The sequence below is a fragment of the Oryctolagus cuniculus genome, chromosome 8 (genome assembly GCF_051225735.1).
Source record: "Oryctolagus cuniculus isolate XC-2025 breed Fujian yellow rabbit chromosome 8, ASM5122573v1, whole genome shotgun sequence".
In the NCBI taxonomy this organism is placed as follows: Eukaryota; Metazoa; Chordata; class Mammalia; order Lagomorpha; family Leporidae; genus Oryctolagus; species Oryctolagus cuniculus.
The window spans coordinates 141,804,781-141,817,573 of record NC_142874.1 but is presented as its reverse complement, the minus strand read 5'-3'; the positions used below and the strand labels follow the sequence as shown (position 1 = coordinate 141,817,573).

General features: G+C 41.5%; 1 long non-coding RNA gene across 1 annotated transcript; it reads left to right on the top strand.

Annotated features, from left to right (window-relative positions):
* Positions 1-11,329: 11,329 nt before the first annotated feature.
* Positions 11,330-12,654, top strand: LOC149125205 (uncharacterized). Its single transcript, XR_016212601.1, has 2 exons — positions 11,330-11,569; positions 12,418-12,654. It is a non-coding gene; the product is annotated as an uncharacterized LOC149125205 (long non-coding RNA).
* Positions 12,655-12,793: the final 139 nt, after the last annotated feature.

Genomic DNA, 12,793 nt, shown 5'->3' with positions numbered 1-12,793 from the left:
TAGATGTTCCTGGTGCATGCCGTCTCTCTCCTCCTTTATAGTCCTCCTCTGCCAATCCCAACTCGGCTGCCCACACGCCGAGTACGCTGCTCTCCTCCAATCAGGAGCAAGTCCTACAGTTTATTGGCTGAACTGGAGGCAGCTGTGCAGAAGCTGTTTACTTCTCTCCCAGCGCCATATTGTGGGAGAGCAGATGCATAGAATAAGTCTTAATTCCAGTAACTCAGTCCAGTCCGGGCTGCTCCCCACAGTGGGGTCTTTGCTGGCTGTCCAGGGTCTGCCCAGACAGTCCCCATCCTCCTGAGAGGGGCCTGCTCCCACAGCCCAAGCAGGGCAGACTCAAAGGTCTGTGGCCGAGCTCTCACCTTGTCTCCCCTCCTCTCTACAGTGGGCCCAGCCCTGTTCATGATCCTGGCCTAACACCTTCTCTCTCTCCACCTGTGAAGGGTCCCACCTCCACATAGGGAGGATCCCTTATTTGTCCCCTGAACTCTTCAGCTCTGATTCTCTTGATCAGGAGGCAGTAAACACGGCTCCAAATCAGAGAGAAATGTCCTGATATTAATCCAAGTACAAACTTAAATGCAAACATGTCAAGTAGAAATGTATCTGTTTGCTCACTTTCCAGCAGTCAATTGTTGTCCAAAGAGGTCATCAACATATTTACACTTGAAATGTACGTTTGAGTGCTCTCAAATTGCTTCCTTCTGCTTTTTTTTTTTTTTTTTACAGGCAGAGTGGACAGTGAGAGAGAGAGAGAAGGTCTTCCTTTTGCCGTTGGTTCACTCTCCAATGCCCGCCACGGCCAGCACACTACAGCCAGCGCATCAAGCTGATCCGATGGCAGGAGCCAGGTACTTATCCTGGTCTCCCATGGGTGCAGGGCCCAAGCACTTGGGCCATCCTCCACTGCACTCCCTGGCCACAGCAGAGAGCTGGCCTGGAAGAGGGGCAACCAGGACAGAATCCTGGTTATTAATTAATAATCCTGATATTAATCCAAGTACGGGGCGGAGCCAAGATGGCGGAATAGTGAGGGCACGCACCGATAGTCCGGGAAAATTTCGTTTAATAAAATGGGAGTTACGGTAGCCTCAGAAAAAAGAACCAGGAAAATATTGCAGAGGAAACTCTTCTGGATCGAGTGGCTGTGAATCGGAGGACCTACTGGGAGAACAAGGTCGCCCACCACGCGGAAGCCGAGCCGCGGACCGAGCCGCGGGTGCTGCAGAAGCCGCAGGGTCTGCGCGCCAGTGCAGGAAGGGGAGTGCATATCACACAGACAACAGCGGGGAGAGTTGGGACGTCCAGGGCTCCGAGTCCACACATTGGCGCTGGAAGGGGAGGTGAGCTCAATAACCCGAGACATTGGCGGGGAAACGGGGGTCAGAATCTAGAGGGGGGCCGGAAAGTGCATCAAACTCACTACCAGAAAGAAGGAAAAAAAAAGCTTGGGGGTTTCTCTTTCCCCTAACCTTGGAAAGGTTGCAAGGCGGCAAGGCTGGAAGAATTCCCAAGAGACAAAGTGCAGGCCTGCTCTCTGGATTTACATATCAACAGGGGAGAGCTAAGGAACTGAGTCACTACAATTCAGTAGCCTAGGCAACCCAGTGGGAGTCCAGAGGAGCCTAAACAGACTCTGGGTAGAAGGCAGAGACTGGAAGCTAAACACCATCAATTCTGCACAGCCGTGCCATGCGGTGTTACTTACCCCCTGAATAAATAAAATAAATAAATAAATAAATAAAAAGAGAGAGATTTACCACGCATTACCTAACGGTGTCACCTTTGCACACCCTTAACCAGGAAGAACCAAGCAGAGCTCTCAGGCAACACCCATCTCAAGCCTCCAAGGCTCCTCCAAGACAGTCCACTTAACAGGGACATAGTATAAAATAAAAAAAAAATGCACAGTGACGAAAGAAGAATTAACTATGCCAAGTAACAAACACAGAAATAGAGGGAACAAGATCAACGATGACACTATGATGCCTCCAAATAAACAAAACACCCCAAGCCAAGATTATGAAGATGATGAGATAGAAGAAATGCAAGATACGGATTTCAAAAAAATTATGATAAGAACATTTAGAAGTCTTCAAAAGCAAATCCTTGAACTACAGAAATCCTTATTGGACAAGGTTGAAAATCTCTCTCGTGAAAATGAAATTTTAAGGAAGAATCAAAATGAAACTCAGAAACTAGTAGAACAGGAAAGTGTGATAGTGAAGAGAAATCAAAATGAAATGAAGAGCTCAATAGATCAAAAGACAAACACATTACAAAGCCTTAAAAACAGAATGGGTGAAGCAGAAGAGAGAATATCGGACTTAGAAGATAGAGCACAGGAAAACATACAGTCAAACCAAAGAAAAGAAGAGGAAATTAGAAATCTAAAAAATATTGTTGGGAATCTACAGGATACTATTACAAAAACCAACATTCAGGTTCTAGGAGTTCCTGAAGGCATGGAGAGGGAGAAAGGATTAGAAGGCCTTTTTAGTGAGATACTAGCAGAGAACTTTCCAGGTTTGGAGAAGGACACAGATATCCTAGTATAGGAAGCTCATAGAACCCCCAATAAACATGACCAAAAGAGATCCTCACCACGACACGTGGTAATTAAACTAACCACAGTGAAACATAAAGAAAAGATCCTAACATGTGCAAGAGAGAAACGTCAGATTACTCTCAGAGGATCTCCAATCAGACTCACAGCAGACTTCTCATCAGAAACACTACAGGCTAGGAGGGAATGGCGAGACATAGCACAGGTGCTAAGAGAGAAAAATTGCCAGCCCAGAATATTATATCCTGCCAAGCTCTCATTTGTGAATGAAGGTGAAATAAAGACCTTTCATAGCAAACAGAAAATGAAAGACTTTGTGGCCACTCGTCCAGCCCTGCAAAAGATACTTAAAGATGTGCTACACTCAGAAACACAGAAACACGGCCATCAATATGAAAGAAGGGAAAGGAAGAACACCTACCAGTAAAAGAGCATGGGAAGCTCAAAGCATATACTAGAAAATATTTCCGGGAAAATGGCAGGGCAAAGTCACTACGTATCAATAGTCACATTGAACATTAATGGTCTGAATTCTTCAGTTAAAAGACACCGTTTGGCTGACTGGCTCAAAGAACACAACCCAACTATTTGTTGCCTACAAGAAACACATCTCTCTAACAAAGAGGCATACAGACTGAAAGTGAAAGGTTGGGAAAATATATTCCATGCCAACAGAAACCAAAAAAAAGCAGATGTAGCGATATTAATATCAGACAAAATAAACTTTAATACAAAAACTGTTAAGAGAGACAAAGAGGGACACTATATAATGATTAAGGGTTCAATTCAACAGGAAGATGTAACTATTATAAATGTATATGCACCTAATTACAGGGCACCGGTCTATTTTAAAGATATGTTAAGGGACTTAAAGGGAGATTTAGACTCCAATACAATAGTACTGGGGGACTTCAATACTCCACTCCCAGAAATAGACAGATCATCCGGACAGAAGATCAACAAGGAAACAGCAGATTTAATTGACACTATTGCCCAAATGGATCTAACAGATATCTACACAACTTTCAACCCTACATCTACAGACTTTACATTCTTCTCAGCAGTGCATGGAACCTTGTCTAGGATTGATCACATACTAGGCCATAAAGCAAGTCTCAGCAAATTTAAAATAATTAGAATCATACCATGCAGCTTCTCAGACCACAGCGGAATGAAGCCGGAAATTAACAACTCAGGAAACCCCAGAAAGTATGCAAACACATGGAGACTGAACAACATGCTCCTGAATGAACACTGGGTCATTCAAGAAATCAAAAGAGAAATCAAAAACTTTCTGGAAGTAAATGAAGACAACAACACAACATATCAAAACTTATGGGATACAGCAAAAGCAATATTGAGAGGCAAATTTATAGCAATAGGTACCTATATCAAGAAATTGGAAAGGTACCAAATAAATGAGCTTTCAGCGCATCTCAAGGACCTAGAAAAACTGCAGCAAACCAAACCCAAATCTAGCAGGAGAAGAGAAATAAATAAACCAGAGAAGAAATTAACAGGATTGAATCCAAAAAAACACTACAAAAAATCAGGCAAGCAAGAAGCTTGCTTTTTGAAAAAATAAACACAATTGACATCCCATTGGCCCAACTAACTAAAAAAAGAAGAGAAAAGACCCAAATCAATAAAATCAGAGATGAAAAAGGAAACGTAACAACAGACACCACAGAAATAAAAAGAATCATCAGACATTACTACAAGGACCTGTATGCCAGGAAACAGGAAAACCTATCAGAAATGGATAGATTCCTGGACACATGCAATCTACCTAAATTGAACCATGAAGACATAGAAAACCTAAATAGACCCATAACTGAAACAGAAATTGAAATGGTAATAAAGGCCCTCCCAACAAAGAAAAGCCCAGGACCAGATGGATTCACGGCTGAATTCTACCAGACATTTAAAGAAGAACTAAACCCATTTTTTCTCAAACTATTCAGAACAATCGAAAAATAGGGAATCCTCCCAAATTCTTTCTATGAAGCCAGCATCACCTTAATCCCTAAGCAGAGAAAGATGCAGCACTGAAAGAAAATTATAGAACAAAATCCCTGATGAACATAGATGCAAAAATCCTCAATAAAATTCTCGCCAATAGAATACAACAGAAAAATCATCCACCCAGACCAAGTGGGATTCATCCCTGGTATGCAGGTATGGTTCAACATTCGCAAATCAATCAATGTGATTCACCGCATTAACAGACTGCAAAAGAAAAACCATATGATTATCTCAATTGATGCAGAGAAAGCATTCGATAAAATTCAACACCCTTTCATGATGAAAACTCTAAGCAAACTGGGTATAGAAGGAACATTCCTTAATATAATCAAAGCAATTTATGAAAAACCCATGGCCAGCATCCTATTGAATGGGGAAAAGTTGGAAGCATTTCCACTGAGATCTGGTACCAGACAGGGATGCCCACTCTCACCACTGCTATTTAACATAGTTCTGGAAGTTTTAGCCAGAGCCATCAGACAAGAAAAAGAAATCAAAGGAATACAAATCAAGAAGGAAGAAGTCAAACTATCCCTCTTTGCAGACGATATGATTCTTTACATAGGGGATCCAAAGAACTCTACTAAGAGACTATTGGAACTCATAGAGGAGTTTGGCAAAGTGGCAGGATATAAAATCAATGCACAAAAATCAACAGCCTTTGTATACACAAGCAATGCCACGGATGAGAAAGAACTGCTAAGATCAATCCCATTCACAATAGCTACAAAAACAATCAAATACCTTGGAATAAACTTAACCAAGGACATTAAAGATCTCTACGATGAGAATTACAAAATCTTAAAGAAAGAAATAGAAGAGGATACCAAAAAATGGAAAAATCTTCCATGCTCATGGATTGGAAGAATCAACATCATCAAAATGTCCATTCTCCCAAAAGCAATTTATAGATTCAATGCAATCCCAATCAGAATACCAAAGACATTCTTCCCAGATCTAGAAAAAATGATGCTGAAATTCATATGGAGGCACAAGAGACCTCGAATAGCTAAAGCAATCTTGTACAACAAAAACAAAGCTGGAGGCATCTCAATACCAGATTTCAGGACATACTACAGGGCAGTTGTAATCAAAACAGCATGGTACTGGTACAGAAACAGATGGACAGACCAATGGAACAGAATTGAAACACCAGAAATCAACCCAAACATCTACAGCCAACTTATATTTGATCAAGGATCTAAAACCAATTCCTGGAGCAAGGACAGTCTATTCAATAAATGGTGCTGGGAACTGGATTTCCATGTGCAGAAGCATGAAGCAAGACTCCTACCTTACACCTTACACAAAAATCCACTCAACATGGATTAAAGACCTAAATCTATGACCCGACACCATCAAGTTATTAGAGAACATTGGAGAAACCCTGCAAGAATTTGGCACAAGCAAAGAGTTTCTGGAAAAGACCCGGGAGGCACAGGCAGTCAAAGCCAAAATCAACTATTGGGATTGCATCAAATTGAGAAGTTTCTGTACTGCAAAAGAAACAGTCAGGAGAGTGAAGAGACAACCGACAGAATGGGAAAAAAATATTTGCAAACTATGCAACAGATAAAGGGTTAATAACCAGAATCCACAAAGAGATCAAGAAATTCCACAAAAACAAAACAAACAACCCACTTAAGAGATGGGCCAAGGACTTCAATAGACATTTTTCAAAAGAGGAAATCCAAATGGCCAACAGGCACATGAAAAAATGTTCAAGATCACTAGCAATCAGGGAAATGCAAATCAAAACCACAATGAGGTTTCACCTCACCCCGGTTAGAATGGCTCACATACAGAAATCTACTAACAACAGATGCTGGCGAGGATGTGGGGAAAAGGGGACACTAACCCACTGTTGGTGGGAATGCAAACTGGTCAAGCCACTATGGAAGTCAGTCTGGAGATTCCTCAGAGACCTGAATATAACCCTACCGTTCGACCCAGCCATCCCACTCCTTGGAGTTTACCCAAAGGAATTTAAATTGGCAAACAAAAAAGTGGTCTGCACCCTAATGTTTATTACAGCACAATTCACAATAGCCAAGACCTGGAACCAACCTAAATGCCCATCAACGGTAGACTGGATAAAGAAATTATGGGATATGTACTCTTTAGAATACTATACCGCAGTAAGAAACAACGAAATCCAGTCATTTGCAACAAAATGGAGGAATCTGGAACACATCATGCTGAGTGAAATAAGCCAGTCCCAAAGGGACAAATATTGTATGTTCTCCCTGATCGGTGACAACTGACTGAACACCAAAAAGGAAACCTCCTGAAGTGAAATGGACACTATGAGAAACGGTGACTTGATCAGCATAGCCCTGACTGTTAATGAACAACTTAATACATCATCCCTCTTAGTAGTTTTTTTTGTCTGTTCTACTTAATATGACTGGTTTAATTCTGTAATTAATACACAGTTATTCTTAAGTGTTGAAATTTAACTGAAATGTGATCCCTGTTAAACATAAGAGTGGGAATAAGAGAGGGAAGAGATGTACAATTTGGGACATGCTCAAGCTGACTTGCCCCAAATGGCAGTTAGAAACATACCAGGGGACTCCAATTCAATCCCATAAAGGTGACATGTACCAATGCCATCTCACTAGTCCGAGTGATCAATCTCAGTTCACAATTGATCATAATGAAAGGACTAAGAGTCAAAGGGAGCACATAAACAAGTCTAGTACCTGCTAATACTAACCAATAGAATAAATAAAGGGGAGAGTGATCCAACATGGGAAGCGAGATACTCAGCAGACCCATAGAATGGCAGATGTCATAAATAGCACTCTGGCCTCAGAATCAGCCCTAAAGGCATTCCAATCTGGCTGAAAAGCCCATGAGAGTATTTCAGGCATGGAAAGCCAAGACACTCAGGCAAAAAAAAAAAAAAAAAAAAAACCACCTAAATGAAAGATCTCTATGAGTGAGATCCCAGTGGAAAGAACAGGTCTTCAAAGAAGGAGGTACCTTTCTCTGAAGAGAGGAGAGAACTTTCACTTTGACTATGACCTTGTCTAAACAAGATAAGAGTCGGAGAACTCAAAAGGCTTCCATAGCCTTGGAAACTCATGACTGGAGCATAGGGAGATTACTGATGCCATGAACAGGAGTGTCAATTTGTAAAGTCAACAACAGGAGTCACTGTGCACTTACTCCTCATGTAGGATCTCTGTCCTTAGTGTGCTGTACATTGAGATTTAATGCTATAACAAGTACTCAAACAGTATATTTCACTTTGTGTTTCTATAGGGGTGCAAACTGTTGAAATCTTTACTTAATGTATACTAAACTGATCTTCTGTAAAAAAAAAAAAAAAAGAAAAGAAATTATCAATTCCCAACTTGACTCTCACTGGGATTAAACATGACAATAGGTCTGATCTGATTTCATCATCATTTAAAAAATCATCTATTATTTTTCACTTTATGTTTCTGTGTGGGAGCAAACTGTTGAAATCTCTACTTAATGTATACTAAACTGATCTTCTTTAATTAAGAGAATCGAAAATGAATCTTGATGTGAATGGAAGGGGAGAGGGAGTGGGAAAGGGGAGGGTTGTGGGTGGGAGGGACGGTTTGGGGGTGGAAGCCATTGTAATCCATAAGCCATACTTTGGAAATTTATATTCATTAAATAAAAGTTAAAAAAAATTATCACAATCTAGAAGTTGGAACACTCCCTTCCAGAGGAAAATGGATTCTTAGCATGACAGTTTTAACACATTTGGTTGGAACAATGCTGAAAGGTTTTGTGCTTTTATTTTAATTGTTTGAATTGTAATTAAAATTGTTATTATTCCAGACGATTCCTTCAGTTAAAAACTGATGTACAGTAACACCAAACTGATCATGCACACTGAATTGTGGAAACATAGCAAGAATATTGAGCAACTGCTACGTTTCTTGTGTTTTTTTTTTTTTTTAAGATTTATTCATTTATGTGATTGGCAGATTTTCAGGGAGGCAGCGTTAGAAACAGATAGAGAGGTTCTTCATCCACTGGCTCACTCCCAGAATGGCCCGGACCATGCTGACCTGAAGCTAAGAGCCAGGAGCTTTATCTGGCCTCCTGCATCTGTGTAGGGGCCCAAGGACTTGGACCATCCTCCACTGCCTTCCTAGGCTATACCAGAAAGCTGGATCAGAAGTGGAGCCACTGGGACTCAAACCCGCATCCGTATCGGGTGCCAGCACTGCAGACAGTCTTTACCTGCTATGCCGCAGTGTTGGCCCCAAGGAAGCAGTTTGTAGAAAGATGGAGGGAAGGTGCTGGACATCAGTGTTCAGACTTAGAAAAAGTTTTATCTTGCTTATAAGAATTGAACTCAGATTTTCAGGTTAACACTGAATGTTTCCACCATAAGAACTGATAAACGTTGGAGAAGGCAGATATGTTGGATTCAATTGAACATTAAACAATGTATTCATGCATGCAAACATCACATGGTGCTTCATTAATGTTCAATCTTTATGTATCAGGTAACAATATGGATTTTTTAAGGAAAAAAAGTTTCAAATGGAGAGAACTATCTACTCTGCTTGCTTTTAGTCCTGTTTCCTTAGTTCTAATTTCCTGTGATTCTTTTCTGATTAACACAACATGACCAATTCTGCTTGGCATCTCTATGTCCCACTTTCTACAAAACATAGCTTCTGTTGTGGATTTCTCTGAAAATGGAGTTTCCCATCAATATGTCCATGCTCAAAATCACGCCAAGAAAAAAAATTAGTCAGATGCTAAAGCCCAACAGCTCTGTGTCAGTGGAATATCCCAATGCTGACACAGAGCATTAGTTTCAGAATCTCACAACACAGTTTTACAGTAATATTCCTATGACACACCTTCTTTGTTAGATGGAATAGCCTCTAGGTATCATATACATTAGTGTAAGAACATGGGTGTGTAGGTACAGACAGGATAAGGCAATAGGATGACCCTCTCACATTTGGTAGCTTTGATTTTCCTAGAAACAGAAAGCACCTTTCTGTCATTAATGTACTGGAATCTCACTGTTCTGGTCTCTTATCATTTCCTTTCTGTATCGAGGTGAAGGCGTATTGGGTGGATGCACATTTAACGTTGTTATTTTCTTCTGTTGAATTAAATCCTTCATCATTATATAATGACCTTCCCACCTCTTTATACCAACTTAATTTGAAATTTATTTATCTGGTGGAAATCTGATTATTGCTTTCCTTTGGAATCAACCTGTGTGGAATATCTCATGGTATTTGTTACTTTCAGTGCTCATGTGCCCCTAGATGTGGAGTTATGTTGTAAGCAGCATAGAATGATGCTTTCATCAATTCACTTAGTCACTTGACATATTTATAACTAGAGATTTTACTCCATTTACATTCAAGTTAACTGTTGATACACAGTGGCTCACTCATGTTGTCTGGTATTTCTTTTCTAGTGCCATTTCCTTCACTTTCATCTCAGAGAGTTTGGGAATGTTGGCACACTTGAGTATATTGATGAAAAACTCAATATGCTTTGATATACAAAGAGGTCAGATATCACATTATGGGAAAGTATTAGTGCACACTAATGTGTACATTTGTTGACAGTAGTTAGATTTGGACAGAACCGTAGCTGAGTTCAGGGAAGGGATCTCATCAAACATTTTTTTTTTAATTTTTTTAATTTTATTTTTATTTTTGACAGGCAGAGTGGACAGTGAGAGAGAGAGACAGAGAGAAAGGTCTTCCTTTTGCCATTGGTTCACCTTCCAATGGCCCCCATGGCCAGCGCACCTAGCTGATCTGAAGCCAGGAGCCAGGCACTTCTCCCGGTTTCCCATGCGTGTGCAGGACCCAAGAACTTGGGCCATCCTCCACTGCACTCCTGGGGCACAGCAGAGGGCTGGCCTGGAAGAGGGGCAACCGGGACAGAATCTGGCGCCACGACCGGGACATGAACCTGGTGTGCCGGCACTGCAAGGCAGACAATTCGCATATTGAGCCGCGGCACTGGCCTTCATCAGACTTTTGACATTTGACTTTGTCCTTCTACGGATATAAAATTTTCCAAACATAAAAGTTTTAGGCCACCGAAAATGTTAAGGATAATGGTGTTCATTATTCTGCTATCTCTCAAAGCAGAAGATGTATCTGGATCATCCTCCGTGTGATGTGCTCAGATATACGTATCTCAGGAATGAAAGTGCCTCTGAACAATTTGAACATCTCTCTCCCTAGAAGCCTCCTGAGCTAGTGACAATGACAAAATGTGGACAGCATTTTTCCCCTCACACTGGCACAAATGGACATAACACCCCACAAACTCACTCCTCCTCCAAGGGGAGGGCTACACCCTAGAACATGTTAAAGAACTTCACTCCTCTGCATTGGGCTCCAGGTATGGCTTCAGTGTCTAAAACAAAAATGGATACCAGGCTCCATGTTTGGAAAATAACAAACTTTGCTCCCAGAAATTAACAAATGAAATGACTCTTTGTTTTCTTTTTATTATTCTGAAGTAAATATTCAAGCAGATGGGAATTGGAGGGAAATATCCACTCCTTTATCTCGATTATCAGCATGAAGCATAGATGGAGGGAAAACACACAGATGCCTGCCATAATGCAGACGGTGAGAACAGAGCACCAGCAGAGGCACTTTGAAGGCATGGCAGCCCCCCCCCCCCCGGATCAAATACAGCCCGTCTCTAACTGCAGCCTTTGTCACAGAGCCTGCTCCTAGCACTATATAATCAAGTCTCGTCCTCACTCACAGCACACTCAGAACCCTGCTCTTCCTGCCTCCAGCTCACTCCCAGACATGAGGACGTTCGCCCTCCTCACTGCCATTGTCCTGGTGGCACTCCAGGCCAAGGCTGAGCCTGTGCCACCATCAGATGAAGAGATTCAAGACCAGGAGGGGACAGATGTGGGTGGCCAGGTCATGGCCATCTCCTTTGCTGAGGATGAAACCTCTGCTCTTCAGGATCCAGGTGAGAGAATCCAACATGGAAGAACTACCGAAACTGAAGAGGAAAGGTTGGAGGAAGGCTCTGGGGTTGAGTCTTCAAAGGTCTTAGTGACTCTGCTGAATTTACTTAGGTTCTCATAGCCTTGAGTTTTTTCCAACAGGGTTCAGTTCAACAGGTATGTCCAGCTAGTAGTTCCTAGTGTTCCCCACCACAGCAGGGCAACCATAGATCTGAATACTCTGGCATTTCCTATAGAGAGACTGCAAAGCAGGGAACGTTCAATACAAAATAGTTCAAGTGTGGACTACAGAGGTTACTAGCTGATTGGATCCAAGTACACTCTGTGCTTTGTTAAGGTATTGTGTATACCCCAAGAGGTACAAATGTATTAAGAGTTAATACTAAATGTTACAAACAAATAGAATGAAATAGAAGAAACATTGAAAGTCAAAAGCCTCAAAGAGATGTTCCTCACAAAAGACTGTGTATTCCAACATATGTCTTTGGAATTGCCTTGTCCAAATTTGGAGAGTCTTAAGGGAAGTTACCCTGGGTCAAATGTGTAATCCAGTTATGAGGACAGCATTTGACACTGCTTAGTAGAGAAATGTTGAGAACCTGGAGACCCAGCTAAAGCTGTGTTCAGATGTGTTTGACAAGGTCAGGAGCACAAAGACTCGGACAAAGGAGAAAGGGTCTCAAATCGTGTTTGTGACCACACTTGCTGTGTCTGTTCCTTCCAGTGGCTGGGTGCTCTTCCTGCTGCTGGCTGTGATGTAGTCCATATGAGACCCTCTCATCTAAGTGTGGAATGGTCCTGGCTTTTCTTGATCCTTGTATTCATAGAAGGACCCCTCTCTCTACCCTAGTTTCGCCGCTGAGAAGCCAGAAAATGCCCTGTTCGTGCAAAAAATACTGTGATCCTTGGGAGGTGATAGATGGTAGCTGCGGCCTATTTAACTCCAAGTATATCTGTTGCCGGGAAAAAGTCAAAAATGAAGAATGAACTCATCATTGCCTCCACACATTGGAGAGAACCATCTTTACTCCAGAATCTTGCCATTAAGTTTTTTTTTCTGTATCTCATATAAAGTCCTGGCAACCAATCTCTGTGTCAACATCTCTTTCCTATTTGCTATGCTTTTGGGTCACACTGAACTGCAATTAGCACTGTGGGGAAATCACACACTTTCCAAAGGAAAAACTACCTCCAAGTTCTAGGAATATCAAGCATGAACACATACT